The sequence below is a fragment of the Trifolium pratense genome, linkage group LG2 (assembly GCF_020283565.1).
Source record: "Trifolium pratense cultivar HEN17-A07 linkage group LG2, ARS_RC_1.1, whole genome shotgun sequence".
Taxonomy (NCBI): Eukaryota; Viridiplantae; Streptophyta; class Magnoliopsida; order Fabales; family Fabaceae; genus Trifolium; species Trifolium pratense.
In genome coordinates, this window is record NC_060060.1 from 22,135,631 (window position 1) to 22,143,791 (window position 8,161).

Sequence of the window (8,161 nt, forward strand, 5' to 3'; positions counted from 1 at the left end):
CATTAGATTTATGGATTCTCTCACTTATTGTTCAATATCAACTCTTCCTATCAATATAAAATTTATTAGTTATCTGACTTATCTCACGGTTGACATATCTCAACATTAATTAGTTTCTCTAAAACCAAACATTTGAGTCATTAGTTCACACATTTCTCTATTAGTATTTACTAAGAATAGTCTTTTCTTGATTCACACATTTGAGTCATTAGTTCACACCAACGTAAGAACGTTCTTTTCTTTTATGTATCTTCGAGCAATGTACACGAGGATCCCCTTGCTTGCAGTCAATTTTTAAACATGTGTTGTCACGTCATCACTTAATAAATACAAGTTCACCTGCCAAAAAAAATACAACTCGTTCGTGTGTGGTCCAAGGACAAGAGTATAGTTGCTAATTAAGCTCATGGTTAAGAAAAATTGTGATCAAGAGCTCACACACACTTATGTTTTAGGGTCCTTAGTATAAGGTGAAATTTGAAGCGAGAATTTTTAAAATTTTAGAACAATAAAATTAAAAGTTTTACGGTATCAAAAAATATAAAAAGAAATTGAAATTGATTCATGCGATTAAGTAAAATTATTATGGACTTAATCCTACCTGATCAGAAAGAAGTGGTCGACAGACAGTGATCACATTGCGTTCAATTAGTTGTTGTAGAAGTGAGGAAAAACTACAAACACTTCGACGCTCAAGTTAATAGATACGTAAAGTGAGAGATTATTATGTAGATAGTATATCTGAGTCCTTCGAGTGAAGGGTTACATATAAACCTCCGACACATAGCCACTGCCATTGACGAGAGGGAGGCGGTTATGAGCTTCTCAATAATGGTAGGAGAGGCAACGTGGTTGGATCTATCCGTTGGAGTTCGAGGAGGGAGATGGATTCTAAAGTGGTCAATTTTTTCCTAAAATATTGGATCGAGTAGGATGGCGAGTTTTGGGCATTAGACCCGGTCCAGAACAGAGCCCTTAAAAAATTATTACTAGTAATCAATGCTAAAAAGATATATCATGTCAAAAACTAAAAAAAAAAATTAAGGCCTAAAATTTTCAATAAAACTAAGAACACCCTAACACACCACTTCCAACTGTCAGTCTCTTATTTTATCCAACATGAATATGAGGGAAGGGAGGGAGGGAGGGAGGGAGAGATAGTTTTGAAAATATAGTATTAGAGTGAGGGTTTTGGCTAACATAGAAGACTTGATGAAGTCTTTCATGATGCACATAGATCATCCATAATTTTTTTTTAAGAGATTGAATAGAATTCTATATGTTATTAAGACCCATCAAGATTAACGGTATTCAATAACAATCCATAAACCGTAAATTTTGATCGGTCTCAATAACTTATCAAATGATTTTTAATTTCTTTAAAAAATTTATGGATGATCGATGTGATATAAACTTTCAATCCAACAATAGATTTTGTAATATTTGTACCCGTTATGATATTTTTTACAATTTGTATACCATGGAAGACTTGAAAAGTCTTCTATGTGAAATTTATACTTTTCTCCTTAAGTGAAATTTGATATACACTTTTCTCTTTCTCTCTTACGCTAAATTATACTTTTATATCTAAGGAATGTTTGAATTACAATTTAAAAAATGCCTTGATTATATTAAAATTTTGATAAAAAATAAAAAATAAAAATAAATACGTTTAACAAGGGAGATGGCGATGGTATAGTTTTTCTTTTTTTGGTACACAAAGAGGGCAAAGTCCATGCGATGGTATCGATTTTAACATAAAGAGAGAAGAAAAATATAATTCAATAATCTTTTAGAAAATGGAAGTGTAAATGTCTAATACGACAGGAGTGAAGTTTTAATGAGAGTAGTAGTTTAACCCAAAAGTATTTGTTGCACATAGGTACCACCATTAGGAAGAAAAAATGGAAGATGCTTATAGTTATTGACTTAATAGCTTTAATAGAGTAATGATATTCTAACAACAAGTTTTTGACAACATGATTATTTTATTACACTTTTTTTTACTACAGTTTTTTTATTATTTTATTAGAAGTTTATTCCTCCATATATAAATTGTCTACTATATTGTCAAGAAACTGATGTAAAATGAAAGAACCTGTTTAAAAAAGTTAAATGAAAGAACCAACAACATGTGATATAAGTGTTAGAAGTTTGAATCGCTTAATAATTAGTTTAGGATTTCAGCTTTATGCGAATATGCAAAATATTTGTTAAAAGATGTCAATTTAGATGAATCTTAATTACCTCAAAAAATTAGTATATAATTATGCAAAGAAAATACCCTAATTTAAAAATAAATAAAAATTCAAATGGGAGAACTTCATTGTAAATAATGATATGTGTCTTTTAGAAGAGTGTCAAAATATAATGGTATGATGAAATTAATACTATGAGGTATCTTGAGCCGCCTCAGTTAGCAAAGAGTGAGCCCACTTTGTAAGGTCATTCTATATTGATAGTGACACCCTATATGAATGCATATATGCTAGAGAATTTGGGGTCATTTTCTTTCACTGTCTTCTACTCCTAGCAAGCATCAATCTTCTACACTTAATGTGCATTGATTATGTATTAGTTAGGTTAATTTCCACTTCGAGTGATTCTCCTTTTATTGGAGTCCATGTTAAATAATTTCAATTATAATATTTGGAAATTAAGCATTTTCCTTCCAAGTCACAATCACTATCTAGATAATAAAAATAAGGGTTGTGGAAACAAACAAACAAACAAACAAAAGTAGGAAAACAAAAGCCTATCTAATCTGTCTAGCTCGATAAAACGAAAGCAAAAGTCATTTGTTCAACTATGAAAATTTGCCACGATAGAACTTCTAGCTAGTAGTCACTTTTAATTTTATTTTTTTCCCACCTTGATGATAAGATATGGTATTTATCATTTATTATAGGGTCCAATTAATAAACTTGTAAAAAACACATTAATTAAACACCCACGATATCTGGAAATAAAATTTAATAAACTTGTAAAAAACACATGAATGCATTTTTGTATCATTTTATTTTTGGGAATATTCAAATATAACTTGGCACAAACACCCACTAAGAGTTTAAAATTTAAATTGAACATAATTTAATTCTCTGGTTCTCATAGAAATGGAATCCTGGTAATTCAGAGTTTGATGGTTGTAAAATAATCGTTAAGTATCACTTTGATTAATATTTTCTCTGTTTCATGATAATTTTCGCATTTTATAAAAAAATTATGAAAAATATAACTTTAAGTACTTCTATATATTCAATTTTACCCTTTAATTAATACAATTTCTTCTGCTTCCTTCTTCTGTCACGTTGTCGCGCACAACTTCCACTCTCAAGATGTAGCCTTTAACTACAGTTGTGCGATGAGGTGTGTGACCCTCCGCATCATTTGTAAACCCCAACAAGATTTGTGATCGCCTCGGAGGGATGTAACGTCGGCGACGCTGCCACCCTTTCGATGGTGGTTCTCAATTTTCAACGATGTTGCCACCCTTTTGATGGTGGTTCTTTTCTTTAAATTTTTGGCGACAGTTGTTGCATCATCTCATATCTAGATTTCTTAAGTTTTGTTATCTGCTTCAGTTTTTTATAAATGGGTTGGAACTAATTGGCTAGAAATGGCCTTGAGTTTGTTGTTTTTCACATTAGTAAATAGTTGGTGCCTATTTTTGATAACATGTTGATGGTTAGATCCAGGTGTTGATGTTCATCGCAGGGAGTTTGGTATTTGTTTCTCTCATTCTCTAATGTTTCAGATATGTTGATAATGCAAGTTTTGCGATGCTTCAAGTTCGCCTCCAACGCGCCACTACCATCTTATTAATATCCCCGTCATGCTCTCGGCTTGACACGGGACTGTTTGGCTCAAAAGAGTCTCGAATGCTTTTGTGATTTATCGCACGGGGCTATTGACGGTCAGTTTTCAACCCTAGGTGGTGCTTGCAGACATTTACTAATTGGTGATCGGTGATAGTTTGTTAGGATTGATTAGACTGATTCAATTACCGATTTCTCTATGTTCCCCAGTTTTTATTTCAACTTAGAATAAATTAAATATGAATGTTTTAAACATCAAAAGCTCAAGATAAAAAAGAAAATTGTAGATGCATTCTGCTTGTGGATGCATGAAGAATACATGTTAGCCTTTATGTCAGTATTTTTTTATTTTTTAAGAGAAAACAATATGTGATATATAATTTGTTCCATGTTTTTCTTTGGATAAGGTTGAAAGATTTGTTTGATCTACTGAAGATTAAAAAATGTTAACTTTAGTGTTATCAACGCTACAGATCTGAAGACATGAATATTCCGGACATTTCAATATAGTCATATTTAAATTTGTAGACTTATGCAATTTGTCGTTTTATGCTATTAACATGGATATTATGAGTTTGTTCGCATATTTATCTTTTTTGTTTTTAGCGACGTTATAATTGTATTACATCAATGTACTCTATCAATTTGAATGAATGAATATCGTTTAATTTGAGTCAAAAAAAAATATTCTCGAATTGTTTTTGTTTTTAATTTTTTTGATCAATTGCTGTTATTAGAGGTTTTATAGATAATTCAAATGTTATATCGCTCAATAATGTTTTAACGAATACTAATTTTACCAAATTCATTGTTGAATTGAAATTTAATATTATATAGATCACTCATAAACATTTAAAAAAAATCAGTTGATAAGTTATAGAGACTTACTAATATTAATGGTTTATATATGCATTTTAATTGAAAACAATTATTCTTTACGATTCTCGAAAATGTAACACTCAAACTCATTATTTATATATTTCTACCTTTAGTAAAAATCTTTTTCAAAATACGCAACGGAAAAGTAAAGTTTGATATTATATAAGTCATGGTCCGAGTATTACATCAAAATAATACTAATGTAGTTAATTAGTAAAACTGCTCGTTTAAAAAAGTCCTTAGTGAAAATAAAATTATTAATGCTAATCAATAATGTAGAAAAACATGAGGACGACTTGTACCTATATTAATTCAATCCAACTCACTATTTAGACTTTGCATGTTTAATGCAAGATTGGCAAGGTAGCTTGTAAAGCGATTTGGACCAATATTCAATTAAGGAAATATACTACATTATTTATATATGCCAAACTAATAATTGCGTGTTAAGCAAACTAAGAGGTGGAAAGTAAACAATTACCGTCATATTGTAATTGCCACACCAAATATAAAGTAATGTTTGTTCATGAAAATTGAGATTGATTGTTTCTTTTTATGACATGAAATGGTTTTAGTACTTTAGTGAGAAAAAAAGATCGGCATTGCGTTAGGATAAGGTAAAGAATTTTATCAATGTCTTTATCGATTATGAGATTAATGTCATAACCAAACAATTACGTACATGATATAGAAAAAGAAAAAAGGAATAATCATGTATTCATGTGGACAGTGTACCTTATAAAATAAACTTTAATTTGTCAGCCCTTTAATTTTTGTTGTATTCCAAGAAACGAATAAAAAAACTCTTGTTTGTGGAATAAAAAGTGATAGAAAACAATTTTAGTTAGACTTAAATGACTTTAATGTTAAAAGATTTAAATGTAGTTTTGATTTTTTTATTTTGATAAAATCACAATTTTTGTCCTTCCATTATTAATTGCGCAATTTTGATCCTGTTCAAAAAATTTGATTAATTAATGATAAACATCTAATTTGATGATTCGACAATAAACTGTTCACACTCAACTCTTGAGTAAGGATCCTCTCCTTTTCTATGATTTTTATTTCTTCCATTATCAATATTATTTTTTTTTTATATTTTGGGGTGTATAAAACAGATTTGCCTCATTTAATGTCATTTTTTTGCATTTATATTTTCATAACTATAACTATATACTAGTAAAGAAGGAAATAGAAAGAATACAAATGGAGAGGATCCCAACTCCAAACTCTTATAGCATTTCAATTGATATTCTTTTGACTTTGTATATATATATATATATATATATATATATATATATATATATATATATATTTAGTGTCGACTCAATTTAACTCTCCATATTTTTTAAGAATCTCAGCAAATTGGATAGTCAAAGTCACATCAGACCTACCAAGACATTGAGCTCAAGTGGTTAATGAAGTCTTCTTAAGACGGATCATTCGGGAGAATCTGAGTTCAATTCCCAGTAGGAACAATTATTGGTCAGACTTTACTTACCTCGTGGCCGAACTTTTGATTATCGGGGTCCTCTTCCCCTAGAAACCAAAAGCTTAATACCGAAAAAAAAAGTCATATCAAGTTTAACCCCACGCTCATGTGCGAGATGTGTGACGACATCGTGCCTCAAAACTTTTGCTACCTTAAAATTTTGAGCCCTATAATACACTACAAAAAATATGTTGACTTACGACACATGGATTCCGGCAGTTTAGAAGAACCGTCGCCGCTATGTTAATATTTGAAACCTTGCGGCCGTTCAAAAGCAACCGTCGAGAAGTCGACAAACCCGCGCTATTTCACTTCTTCCCTCTTTTTTCAGAATTTCTTCAATCCCACAACCTTCGAGCGTCAATCTCTAAATCAGATTCGTTTTCAAGCTTCTTCAATCCCTAAACCCTAAAAAAATCCTAAATCTGTGATTCTCATAAGCTTCTCATCGATATTCTTACTCATAAGCTTCAATCCTAAATCTGTGATTCTCACTCACAAGCTCCAATCCCTAAATCTCTCAAGCTACGTTCAGATTCAACATTCAGGCTTCGTTCGAATCCCTAAATCACTCAACCTCTCCAGCTTCGTTGAACCTCTCAAGCTTCGCTGAACCTTCAATCTCCATTCAACTTCGTTCAGCTTCGTTTAACATTCAAAATCATATTCAATCTTCAAAATCCAGGTTCAATTTTACTTCAGATTCAATATTAAGATAGCTCATTGAAATATTCCTTGAAATTGAGGTTCACTAGAGTCTAGAATATATGATTTGCTTAATTTTGCTTCAGATTCAATATTGCTTAATTTTGCTTCAGGTTTCACTTGAAGCCCCTTTACATAGCTCATTGTATGAATAATTAAGCTTCAGATTTTTAAAGTCAATTGAGGTGTTTAACCTTCTGATATGTGGTTTATTTAGCTTGTCATTACTTTGTAATTTTGAAGGATGTGATTTAGAATAAGTTGAGATCAGTATGGTAGCTTTATTGTTGAAAGCTCATAGCAATGCCATCTTTGATAACACTCTAATAAGGCTCTGTTTGGCGAATTTTTTTGGAATGTACAGATTATTTGAATCCATTTCATGCATATGATGAAGGGAATCTTACATGGCTGGTAAGTGATCATTCTGAAGCTTGCAATACGTAGTAATCAGTACTAGAATGGCTAATTACCTGCACACAAATGTTGAATCAGTGTTAGATATGTATAATGTAAGTATCAAGGAGGCTGATATTCATTATAGTTTATTTTGAAGATTTTGATGCTGAAAGAAGGTTATCACATGCATTCAAATTAATAGTTAAAGTGTAGATTTTAATAAATTTTGTGCTACTGTTTAGAGTACCTTTGTTCATGTATGATTCAAAAGAAGAGAAGGTTTATTTGAAGAGTTTTATAATTGTTCTGTGAAGTGGTATTCAGTTATGTGACTGTTCTGTTATGTTTTGCTAGTTTGTGACTGTTATTCAGTTCTATTTCAAAATGATTATGGTGTCTTGAAGGTCTTAGAAAGCTTAGTCTTCATAATAATCAAATTAGTGGTTCAATCCCTTCATCATTAGGACTTTTAATCAATCTTAGAGGAGTTCAACTCTTCAATAATAGGTTAAAAGGTTCAATCCCTCCTTCATTAGGTTATTGATATTTTATGTAGAAATTTTTAAAATTACTTACGGATTAGATTACAAGAATGTATATACATATATACACTAATAATGGGTTTAGGGTCCAATAATTGGAACTCTAACACTCCCCTCAAGCTGGAATATATATAGAAACAGAGATGCATCCTTGAGCTTCAGAAACTGTGTTTACTCTTTTACTGTCATTATTGAGATTTATCAGTCTAGTTTTTTATGAGATAAGAAGTAACAAGAGTAAGGTACTGTTTAAACATAGTGAATTTGATAAACCTAGTTTTGATCTCAGTCTGATGATATAGAATATTTACCTTCTTTTGATCATTGTT

The 8,161-nt window shown here is 30.8% G+C and overlaps 1 long non-coding RNA gene across 1 annotated transcript; it reads left to right on the forward strand.

Annotated features, from left to right (window-relative positions):
- The first annotated feature begins 6,367 nt into the window (after positions 1-6,367).
- LOC123906852 lies at positions 6,368-7,603 on the forward strand. Its single transcript, XR_006809045.1, has 2 exons — positions 6,368-6,871; positions 7,256-7,603. It is a non-coding gene; the product is annotated as an uncharacterized LOC123906852 (long non-coding RNA).
- Positions 7,604-8,161: the final 558 nt, after the last annotated feature.